Source organism: Lotus japonicus, chromosome 5, assembly GCF_012489685.1.
Source record: "Lotus japonicus ecotype B-129 chromosome 5, LjGifu_v1.2".
NCBI classification, from domain to species: domain Eukaryota; kingdom Viridiplantae; phylum Streptophyta; class Magnoliopsida; order Fabales; family Fabaceae; genus Lotus; species Lotus japonicus.
In genome coordinates, this window is record NC_080045.1 from 3089470 (window position 1) to 3102484 (window position 13015).

General features: G+C 35.0%; 2 pseudogenes; one reads left to right on the forward strand and one right to left on the reverse strand.

The window, feature by feature from the left end:
- The first annotated feature begins 2059 nt into the window (after positions 1 to 2059).
- Positions 2060 to 6208, forward strand: LOC130717786 (eukaryotic peptide chain release factor subunit 1-3-like; annotated as a pseudogene).
- A 1503-nt stretch (positions 6209 to 7711) lies between these two features.
- LOC130717430 (60S ribosomal protein L7-4-like) lies at positions 7712 to 9417 on the reverse strand (annotated as a pseudogene).
- Between the last annotated feature and the right edge of the window lie 3598 nt (positions 9418 to 13015).

Here is a 13015-nt window from a genome sequence, read left to right on the forward strand (position 1 = left end):
TCCGATTGAAATTATACATATGAACTATATATTGCTGCCAAATCTGCTATTGCCACTATTTGCTTCTTCAATTATTTCTCAAACTATAAATGAAAGAAGACAAGAAAAACAATTCAGCACTGAAGTCTGAAATTGCACATGGCCGCCAGAACAGTCCAGGTGAAAAGCTAATAACCATTAACCATCCTCAAACAAATTAAATATGATTTAATTTTGACAAATAGAAAAAGAGAAATATATTAAGACAAAAAAGAGACCAAACAAACAAATTTGATTGGCTAAATAAAACAATGATGATTAATCAGAAGAAGTAAACGTCCACCCAAACAGTTATATGAAATGAAAATGTGACAACAAAGGAAGCTACCATAAGAAAGAGTCCAAGAAGAAGAATATAAAAGGGTAACCACAGTGCTTAGTGCTAACGGGCCCAGTAAGCGTGTTTAAAGGCTTTTGCAGCCAATAATACATAGCAAGAAAATAATTCATGTCATGGAAGGGATAGGGAACATTTGTTGAGGATTTAGTTTTCTTAGTGGACAGTTTTCTGGAAGCTGGATGCAGGATCACATTTTTTGGCATCTTGGTTGTGGTCCTGTTGTACAGTGAAGAACCGAGTTTCTTCCTGAGAGTGGTGGTTGGCTTAGCATTCTTGTCTTTTGTCTCGGTTGCCAACCAAGTTTGACCCTCTGTTTGTATATTTTTTATGGCTCTTATTGCCTTTGTTAGATTCCCCAGTTCAGATGCTGTCCCTTGTTAAACTTTGTTCCCTCACTGCATTTCACTACTGGCATAGCCTTGTATTTTCTTGTTATATTTCTTTGGGTTGTGTATTATCAGCTTTGTTTCTTTGGGCCTTCGGCCTGTTTTTAATGATAATCATCCATTGACAAAAAAAAAAAGATTTAGACCGGTCAAGGTCAATGATCAGTTTACCAATGTATTAATATAATGCAGCTGATTGTCTTGCCGGATTAGGTGCACACCTTCAATGCAACTTCGTCCTCCTCAAGAGCTTACTCTCATCTTGATTAGGGATTTGTTAGTTTTTTTTCTTTTGTGTCTTTTTTCCTTTTCCAATATAATAAAAAATATTTTTAATCGCGGAAATATAGTAAATTTTGATTTTAGTCTCTAAAACTATTTTTTAGTTTTTATTCCTTAAAGGTATACATTTTGCGGCACTATCATTCTATCTGTCAAATATCACACACACTAATTACTTTTTAAGGAAGGCTTTTTTCCACTATTGCCAAATCCATAAAGACAAACCTAGCCCCGAAATCCATTAAGAATTCTTCCCAGCCTTTTCTTCAATTTACTTTCCACCACTTTAGGTTTTGTTGCGGGCGAAGGGTGAAGGAAGAAGGTGGGGGGAATTAAACCGATGTAGGGACTATATTGACAGACAAAACTTTTGAGAGGGAGTGATTCAATTTCAAAGCCATGTAGGATCGAACATGACACTTAACGCACCATGCCAACCTTCTCATTTAGTCTGATTGACGCAAATAGGGCAAGCGATCGATATGACTAACTTTTGTATATTCAAGGGTTTTCTAGACTAGTGAGGCCCATGTGAGTGCACGCAGGGAGGGGTGAAAGCCTCCGATTTGCACTGCGTTGGGCCAATGAGACCCAATCTCATGCGCACGAGGGCCTCACTTGCTCAACAACGAACCTATGGACTAATTCAAGTAGAGGAAAGCTATTATGTGAAAGTGATTTGAGAGTTATAAGAAGCTCCAAGACAAATTGCTCAACACCTTGGACTAGCAAATCTTGGAGTTGAAGAGGGAAAGCGAACAATGAATGGAACGAATATGTGGGATAGAATAAGAGACTAGGATTATACGCCTCTCAATATGTCAAATTCTTTTAAGATTTTTAATTAGTTGTAATATGTTAACTAGTAAATCTATTATTATTATTATTATTATTATCTATCTTTTTATCTCACATTTTTATACATGAGATTAATTATATATGTTATTGTTTTTGTTTTTGTCAATATTATATATGTTATGTGAAAAACATTTGAATGCACAGTCGTAGCCCATACATAGCATGCGAGAGGCCCAATGCTAAAGTAAAAAACAATTTGACCGACGCCACCTCAATCCATTTCTACGCTGTTTTCCAAGACTCGACCCTCCGATCGATCGACATCACCGATTGTGCGTCGCCGTCGTATCGTATCTCTCAGGTAATCTCTCCTCCTCGCTCGCTGTGTTGTTTGCATCTCTTTTCCAGTATGGTGCTTGCTGGTTGATACTGATACTGATCATAGCATAGTTACCCTAATTCAGTATTCTCTTATTGTTCACTGTTGTTCTTGCTGGTTGGATCTTGTAGTTGTTGTTGGCATTTTATATTTTAACCTAATGCTCATTCTTGTGTGTTGCATGTTTTTGTTGCTTACTTCATTGGATTGCTATATCTTTATGTTCAAGTGCATTCATTTTAATTGAATTATTTCCCCCCTGGTATTGATGTTTCATGTTTTACACTATTTTATTTTATTTAAAGGTTGTTGTTGGCTTATCGTCGTTTAAATAAATATGGCTGATGCTCATGACACTGATAAGAACATTGAGGTATGGAAAATCAAGAAATTGATCAAGGCTCTTGAGGCTGCTAGAGGAAATGGGACCAGCATGATTTCCCTTATCATGCCTCCACGTGATCAAATTGCTCGTGTTACTAAGATGCTTGGTGATGAGTTTGGAACGGCTTCAAACATCAAAAGCAGGGTCAATCGACAGTCTGTGCTTGGTGCAATCACTTCTGCTCAGCAAAGGCTTAAGCTTTATAACAAGGTTCCTCCTAATGGGCTTGTTTTGTATACTGGAACAATTGTCACTGAAGATGGGAAGGAAAAGAAGGTCACCTTTGATTTTGAGCCATTCAGACCAATCAACGCCTCTCTCTATCTTTGTGACAATAAGTTTCACACCGAAGCTTTGAACGAGCTCCTGGAATCTGATGACAAGTTTGGATTTATTATCATGGATGGCAATGGCACTCTGTTTGGGACCTTGAGTGGTAATACAAGAGAGGTGCTTCATAAGTTTAGCGTGGATCTCCCAAAGAAACATGGGCGAGGAGGGCAATCTGCTCTACGGTTTGCCCGTCTTCGTATGGAGAAGCGTCATAACTATGTGAGGAAGACTGCAGAGCTTGCCACCCAGTTTTATATCAACCCTGCTACCAGCCAGCCCAATGTTTCAGGATTAATACTTGCTGGTTCAGCTGATTTCAAAACTGAGCTTAGCCAGTCAGACATGTTTGATCCTCGACTTCAGGCAAAAATACTCAATGTTGTGGATGTATCTTATGGAGGGGAGAATGGGTTTAATCAGGCTATTGAACTGTCTGCTGAAATTCTGGCCAATGTAAAGTTTATTCAGGAGAAAAAATTGATTGGAAAGTACTTTGAGGAAATCAGCCAAGATACTGGAAAGTATGTTTTTGGTGTTGATGATACCCTTAAAGCTCTGGAGATGGGAGCTGTTGAGACACTTATTGTGTGGGAAAATCTGGATATGAATAGGTATGTCTTAAAAAACAGTGTTACCGGTGAGATTGTCATTAAGCACTATAACAAGGAAGAGGATGCCAACCAGAGCAATTTTAGGGATCCTGTTAGCTCTGCTGATTATGAGGTTCAGGAAAAGTTGTCTCTGTTGGAGTGGTTTGCAAATGAATACAGACGATTTGGTTGCACTCTTGAGTTTGTCACCAATAAATCACAAGAAGGTTCACAGTTTTGCAGAGGTTTTGGTGGGATAGGTGGTGTCTTGCGTTACCAGCTTGATATGAGAACATTTGATGATTTATCTGATGATGGGGGTGTATATGATTCTGAATAGCAATCAATGAAATGCTTCCTACTGCTGGTGCAGGAAGGGAAGGTCATAATACCTGCACCAGTATGGGAGGTGGTTGCACGTGCTGCTGCTGCTCCTCCTCCACGTCTGTCTGTAGTGTTGCATGAAAGGTTTGTTTGTGAACTGAGCTTCAATTTTATTACATTTTTTCTTTTATCTTTTCAAGCATAGGATTTACATTACATTTAGTGCTTACTTGTTTTGTTAGAAATTACTTCAAAGAACTTACAGTGAGTTTCTCAAACTTTTTGTTTCAATATTGTTTCAGATGCTTTGCCCCAAAATTGCTTTCTGATATGAGTTGCTCTCTTGTTCTCATATCTTTCAATCTCTGGCACTACAAATTTCAGCAACATTGCTCGCAACAGCTGGTGAAAATCTCCTATTTCCTCTTATGTTTAAATCTATTATTATAGTGGTCTTTCTTTCTTCACATATGCTTATGTTGGTCATTTTGTTGGTTTTTTTTTACCTTTTAGCTCCCCTGCGATCTGCTTGCACTCAGAAAGGCAAGAACAGAATTATGCTTCCCAAAGAAACACGAACTAGCGTCAATGAAGGTCAGTCCTCATTAATGAGCTAACACAGATCTATACATGTACTTTTTATTTCTTTTTATTTTATTTTCCAATTCAGCTTTTCTCAACAGCTCAAAAATAGAATTTAGCTGCTAGATGCGTTACCTGCTTTCAGTAGTATAGCTCATAGACTGGTTAGATGGATTTTTGTGTTCTTTTGATCTTTTCTAATACTCCCATAAGTATAGCTTCATTAATTGAAACACATCTTTCTCTGATCTAAGAATTGATGAACCCACGTTTCTTCATATTTGTACATGTTTATACTTAATACCAATCTGTCTTGTCCTACATACTTACAACAAGAAATGAAAGATTCATTCTTCTATAGACTTAGTTGCAAACTTCTGACTGCTAAACTTAGATGGCAGTTTATATTCTATTGTGCTTCTTCGGGTGCTCTTTTTTTACATATCATGAAATTACAAACAAACTGAAAATTCTTCTGCATTGTAGTCTTTGTTGGTTCTGTCTATCTATGTAACCCAGCAAAGCTTTGATGAAGAGTACGCTCACCAAGTTATGCTGCCTAAGGTGCATTTTGCTGTTACCTCTTTCTATTGAACTGATGATTTTTAATGCTAATACAGCTCTTTATTATCACTGAATAGAAAATATTTGGTGTTTGATGGTCAACAATAGTAATTGTTTTCATAATTATAATCTGCAAGGAAAAGAAATTGTTTACAATTATAATGTTTTTCCTATTGACACTGGTTTGAGTGGTTTCTACTAATCATAATGATGGTGATTCATTTTTATATCTATATATGATAATGTAAGCAAATGACCATTTGCTTGTTAATAATGATTGGCTAGTGTTCTTTTGATTAGTTTATACCATGTTTGTTTATTTTCTATTCTTCTCACCGATGATGCACATCCATCCATTCCTTCTTTAATGATTGGCCCAGGCTTGCCAATCACGCCATTGCGCAGCGGAGCGGCCTTCAGCCGCTCGCTGAGCGTTTACAGCCGCAGCCATCGCAGCCGCTTTTTGGCCAGATTCACAGCCATGGCGGCGCTATTTAGCAGCTTTAGGGATAGGGTTATTTCTTTTAAACGAAAGAGAAGGTCCCAGAAAGTAAAAAATCCCCTCAAAATTAGAATGTTAGGGCTATTAGTTGGGGGCATTTTTGCTTTTCGGTTCTATTAGTTAAGGTATTTTCGGATCTTATAATACTCAAGAGGCCTTGAAAGTTGAACTGAAAGTCTGTTTGGTGCTGCCCCCTTCAACCTTTCTTCTCCCTACTCCTGCGCGTCTGCCACTTGGACCACCTTCCAGCCATCTTCTGGTGACTTCTCCGGCATCCTCCTTCTTTTTCAGTGTAGCGGCCATTCTGCTATTTGCTATACAGCTATAGCGTTTTTTGGGACGGTCGCAGATTGACAAGCCTGGATTGCCCTGTGTTCTCTTTAATTTTGTCCTGTGTTTGTTCGTTCATGTTATATTCTTCTTATCCGTGCATCATATTCATTTTACTTAGAGGCATTTTAACAGACAGACGCTGCTAAGTTGAATAATTGCTTTACATGGTTTTGCAGGTGAATCCAGATATTTCAATAAACAGCTTTTCAAGGATGCTTTGAGCATATACATGACACTTGAGAGTGCTCGAGTCAGCGACTACATCTCTCGTGCCTTGATCATGCTTTTGGAACTTTCTTGTGTTAGACCAATGTTCTTATTTTCTTTGTTGCTTCTATTAAAAAGTAAAACTTATATTGGTTTATTGCTTAATGACGTGAGATTTAATGTTATGAAAACCTCAACTTGTTAGTATTAATTATATTAACATAAAGTACTGGAGTTGCTTGGGAATTTGCGGCTTGTTTGGTTGTGCTTTCTAAAAGCAACTTGTGGTTTCCAAAATTTCTGTTTATGAAGACTTGAGTCATTTTTTCTTTGATCTGAAACATTGTTATGGAAGCAAAAAATATGGATCAACATTCCAAAATTTTAGAACACGGAGAGTCATTTGTCGCTCTTGAATGCTCTACATATTCCCCTACTTCCCGCTTTACAAAAATTTTTGGACAACATGGACGTTTTGCTTGGGAGTTTCAACTTTCATAAGATTGTCAGGTTTTTTTGAATTGGTGCTTGGAATTAGGCGGAAATCGTTTTGAAATTAGCTAAAATAATCATTATATCTCTATTTCTGCTGAATATGTTTTATTCCGGGTTTTTTCGTGATTTACTACCAAGTTAACCTTCATTTTGGAGGGAAAATGGATTGCTGAAACTTCTTTTGAATATATAAATACTTGGTTGTTAGACTTTCTATTTATGCAAGGTCTGTAGCATCTGCATTTTTAGGCCTTTATACTAGTACTTTTGATCCGTGCGATGCACGGGGATATTCATTTTTTAGCTTTGTGGTTTTTTTTCAAAAAAATTGTGCATATTTTTAAAAGATATTTTATTGATTTTTTTTACATCGAAAAGATAAATTACACCCCCCCGATATTGATCCCTAGACCTTTCTCTCCCTAATTGTCTCTCAGCTCTTACCCCCTCCTATCACTTGAGCTAACCTTTTGAGACAAAAGAGAACTAAATTTATTTTAGATCTAAGAATATTTTTTTTAAATCGATCTAAGAATCAAACGAAGGTCTTATAGTTATTGTCTAGTATTGTGACCCGTGCGATGCACGGTGATGTTCATTTTTGTTTATCATGTGATTTGTTAAGAAATTGTGTTATTTTTGTTATGTTTATTAAAAAATAATTTATGAATTAAAAGAACAAAACTAATTTAAAATATAAGAAAACATGAATTTGTAAGTTTTTTCCCGTCCCTGGTGATTTTCTTGAAATAAAAAAGGGGGGAAATAGTATGAAGTTTTAAGACTAATTTTAATAACATTATCATAACTTTTGTTTTTATTCATAATTTGGCAAAAACCATTGGAGATTTGTATAGACAAAAAATTACAATGACAATGCACAAACCTTTAATCCTTATTTTAGTTATGGAAATTTCTATTGCTATTTTTTATTCATTATATAACACATTCAACATAGTTTTTTTCTTCTAATTTTATGATTATTTGTCATTACATCATTGGATTTTGACTATTTATAAATAAATTTTAGCCAATAGTTTTCATGTTTATATTATTAATGCTCATAAACATATAATAACAAATAAAACTCATCAGTCATCACACAAACTTAAAAATATGAAAACCAAATTCAATCTTAGCAAAATGATTTTTGAGAGCCAAAAAAGTGCTATTTCAAAAATTTGAACTACGAAATTGTTTGATCTTGTTCTAAAGACTACGAAATATTTATTAGCCCTAGTTAATCACTATTGCTTAATTCAATCTCCCTGATTGCGGCATCACCTCCTTCAACATAGTGGTTTCTTTTCTTCTTCAAGTGCCAAAGGAGCCTTGAGCTAAAATGGCCAAAGGAAGGTTGTTTGCCTCCTTAAAATCAGGCCCACCAATCATGATCTCATGGATAAGGTCTCATAATGCCATACTCACTCAAGCCCCCCTCAATAACAAAGTTATCAGTCATAGCAATTCTCTACTTGTTCAACTTTCCATATCCTCTCTGTTGGTTCAACTTTCTATACCTAAACTCTTGAGATTTGGGCTCAACTATGCATTATGCAACATTTTCATTGTTGATTTGTTAACTTTAAGAAAAACACCATTAAAAATCTATCTCAGTCTCAATAGCTGCAAAATCCTCCTTGTCTTAGGATGCATGACATTAATACCAAAGATGCGAACAATACATAAGAGAGAGCTTAGCATTAGGATCAGCATAAAATCAACCTTTCAGCTTTGCCTCACATTTCAATCGAATCAATTCCCTTTCCTGCTCATTGCACTCCTTCACGCACAGCTTAGTCCTGTTGTAGATCAGCTTACTACTCTCGGCTCTTTTCTTCTTAGCAGCTTCAAGCTCGTGCTTTTTCACCAAGGTACGTCCCTCTTCTCTCTTCCGCTTCTTCAATGCAGTACCCTACCTGCAAGACAATTTGATCAATAAAAGTAAAGAGCTTACTTAGAATAAATGACCCTTGACTGACTAAGACCTAAAATAATTTGTACACTTGATGTTGCCATTATTTCACCTTCAACTGCTCTTAAGGTCTTCAGAACTTACTCTTGAATTGCATAAGGCTCTATTCCTAGTTTGCTTTCATCAAACATGGCTCTTTAATGCATAATAACTCATGACAAATCATTTTTGTAACTCTGAAACCTTCATTTTATGATAAGAAGTGACTTTATTTCTAACTGTAACTCTCGTTTAAGTGGTTAAATTTAGTAATCAAAACACAAGTCATGATGATTAAATATCAATACAATTTTTAATGGAAGAAGAGGAAAAACTATGGTTTTTTTAATTCTTAAAGATATATGTAATTGTGAGCCACGAACTTATCGTGGCCAGAGAGGAGAATTCTAATTATGTTTCCTAAGCTAATAATTCATTGATTAATGAAGCAGATGAATGAAGAAGAGAAACTGAAATAATACATAAAATAGTAGCAGGAGAAGATGAGAATTGTAAGAAGGGAAGAGAAGAAGACCTTGTTTCGATTCAAGCAATGTGTAAAATTAACAATTTCCTAATTACATGTTGCCAGTGACTGAGTAAAAGAATCCTTCCTAGGATAACTTCACATGGGTAAAAACATCAGTACTGTTCGAGGCAAACTATCCGAACCAAATATACAGAATTCTAGAAAGGGTCAGATCAAGATGAACCATGGTGAACCTGTGAAGAGTTTGTGACCCAAAACATTAGAGAAAAGGGGGAAAATTTAGAATCCTACAAAAGTTAACCTTTCCAATCGGTGAAAAGTAACAAACATTAAGAAACCTTGCTGCAATAAAGAAAGAAATTTATAAAATGTAAATGAAGCAATTTAAGGGTGAAGCGAATTAAGCCAAAGACATACCATTCTTACCTGACCATCATTTTTTGAGGTGTAAAATTAGATTCCCACTGATGGTTTAGAACTTCCTCCTCCCATGTTGTTCAAAACCTTGTAAGCTACTCAGTGGCTCTGCATCTGATTCTGAAGTTAATCCAGCATGTACTACCAAAATTAAGTGTTGTACATGCCCTAGGTGCTACATTAAAATTAATAAAATAGATCAGAAACATGGATAAGAGAAACATAGAGGAAGGGAGTATATTTGGCAGCAACATAACAATTAAAAGAATGTCCAAATAGTATGAAATATTTTGAATTTCTTTTTAGGTAAGATAGAGAATATGATAAGGATTATTTTTCCTGACCGCATGCCCACCACGCTTTCCCTTTTTTTCTTTAAGTTACCTTATGGATTTTTTATCATGTCTGATTAATTGCCTATGCCCTGGTTTTGCTCCCAACAATAAAGAGAAAGAAAATTAAATCATACAAATTACACTCTTTGGATAAGAAGTAGGCAAAGAAGAAGCCCTAATTAAAAGCCAGCTACACTTTGTCTTACAAGCAAAACCCAGTAAAACCCTTTTAAAATTACACTCTTTCTTGATACTTTTAGGAATAAAATAGAAGAGTGTTTGTGAAGCCATTCCAAAGAGCATTGATTTAATAAAATTGTATTAAAAAGCACTATGGAAAAAAATACAGGATCTGCTATTCTCACACTGACGCATCATGTTCCATGCACATTACGTGTGGAAGCCCAGACCCCACTTCACCAGCAATTTTTGCAGCCTAGTTCCCATAATCTTAGCCAGGAGCTCCAAGTAACTTATTTTATTTCCCATACTCATTCTCAACCTGAAAGAACATAATGTGCATGTATCATAGTTATTGTATTTATAGGTACTAAGCTATACCTTTGAATGAAAAGTTTACAGCTACTTGGGCCTTTCCTCGAAATTTAGAGAAATTTGGTAATTTCAAATACACATACTGTTAGGTGAATTTGAGTCTCTAAACAAAGGTCAGTTGCTGAAACATTTAATCAAACAGCTCATGCTTGATTATCAACGAATCAAATTAAATAAAATTAAACAATGACACTACATCTATAAAAATCACTCTAATAATCATTCAGTATATCACAATCATTACATGACTTAGTGGGAGAGCTATGACCTATGATATTCTTTCACATCTAAAAAACAAAAAAGCCATCTCATGACATAGAAGGCAATGTTGGAAGGAATTAACACTAACCAAATGGATAAATAGTAAAAAGATGTTACCTTGACATTGGAGGAGAGCAAATGGCAGCCTAAGTCGCAATGCAGTATCAATTATGCATAACACATAAAAGGAAAATCAAATGAGTAAATAAATTAAATGAAAGTTTAAGTATGGAATACCTTAACTGATAGAGATTGGATCCCTAAAACATTCAATAAGATTGGTGAGGAACAGAATGTGGGAATAAGGAAACAAAGTCTTCATCGTAATCACCATCAGATGGAATTTGCGAGCAAAACCCGAATGCAAAAATATGCAGAACGTTGGAACTTGGAATGTACACTGCGAGGAAAACATAATGTAAGGGTCTGAAATGGCATGTTAATGAAGCTCATAAAAGTAACAATAAAGCACAGCACACCATAAGAGAAACACATATGGAGTTAGAAAGCGAATGGAGATGCGAAATGGTGAACAGTGGAAACCATAAAAGGCTTTTGAATGGAAGAACAAAAATGAATTGACATAGAGCAAAAAGGAAAAACCCCCAATCTCAACTGGGAAAACAAAAAGAGGGAGGTAAATTAAAAGAAACAGAGAAGATAAAATGAGGTAGTAAGAGTCTTACCATCTTCTGATTCCAAACCCTACATCTCTTTCGCTATTCATTCTCCTTTCGGATACAAAAACGGGTTGTTAAAAGTTAAACAGAGGAGGAGAAGAACGTTCTCACTTCTCACCAGATGCAATGTGCGTTTTGAATAGGATAGGAAGAATAAAAGCCGCCAAGACTATTGGAAGTGCAAAGAGCATGTAGATCTATGATTTCACATGCTCAAAGAAAGGGAATGAACGGCTGAGATTGATTCTGAGTGAAATAATTAGTATGTTTACTAAAATACCCATATACAAATTTCAAGTATAGATATAGATAGATAGATAGATAGATAGATTTCTATGTGTATTTCAAAGGTATATTTATTATATGTGAAACACGTTTTCAAAAAAAATAATTAGTGTGTGTGGCACGCCGTGTATTATTTTATAAATATTTTAATTCAACAAAATCCGAAATATGTGGCATCTAATGTGATGCTGATGCTATTAAATCTGACAGCTTTGTGAATATGATAATGGAGGCTACCTTCTGGATTAGACTCAGTCTAACAACTAAACAATAATGTAATTCAACCTCTTCTTGCTTTTCTTAATTATTTTTTACATTATTTTTGAACCATTTTTACATTAATTGACCATTCTTAGCCAAAAAACTTTTTTTTGGAGGAATTGGAAACTGCTAATTATGCCTTTTACCTTTCATTTTTCTTTTGGGTTAGTTATTCATGCCAATATCTCTCAATTAGCAAATGTGAAAAAAAATACAATATAACACATGACTAGACCCAAGTAAGCTTGTCGTAGGAGACCTTGTATTTTATATTTTACAGTATTGCTTACCACAAAAAGGAGACCTTGTATTTCGGAAAGCAAACATCAACATAAAAAATGCTAGCCATGACAAGTTATTAGTTGTTAAAAGGCTAAAAAGCACTTTTGGCCTCTGATGTTTTAAGTTTGTGCAAATTCTGCCCCTACTCTATTTTTGTCGATCTTTCTACCCCTCATGTTTTCAAACAGTGCATCGTCTCTGCACTGTTTGAAAACATGAGGGGTAGAAACATCGACAAAAATAGATAGGGGCAGAATTTGCACAAACTTGAAACATCAGAGGCCAAAAATGCATTTTAGCCTTGTTAAAATGTCACATTTTATTGGATAATGCTGAAAGGCACAATCAACATGTTATGTGTTGGTTTTGGGCTAATTATTTTCTCTTTCTTTTATTATATTTTTTAAAATATGATTTGTCATTAAATACACTTAATCGTAAGGCGTCGTACTTTTTACTGTACTGTGAAATAGCCCTTATGCATTTTATTTTAGTTAGTTTTAGTGAATTTTTTTTACACTGAAAATATGAATTATAACCTCCAAGGATTGATGATCTCTTGATCCCTGGACCTTTCCCTCCTCAACCCATACTATTTGGATGAAGTATTTTCAAACGTTAAGGAAATTATAATTTAAAAAATAAAAATAGTTAGAAAACCTTTTTAAGCTGATTTGAGATTTTAGTTTTAAAAACTAATAATAAGAAGTAATTTGAAAAGAAGAAATAATTTGAAAATGAAAATGAGATGAAAAAAGTAATGTATGAATGAATCATAATCCAATAAATTAAAGTATATATATGCAAATCAAAGAGATAATCTTGAAGCAATATTTTGACACATAAAAATCAAATTACATTACTTAATTAATCAAATAAAATCGTAGTGTGGACAAGGACATGTGGATTGTGGACACATTTAGTAGTAGATTTAAAACATTTTTCTTACAAGCTCG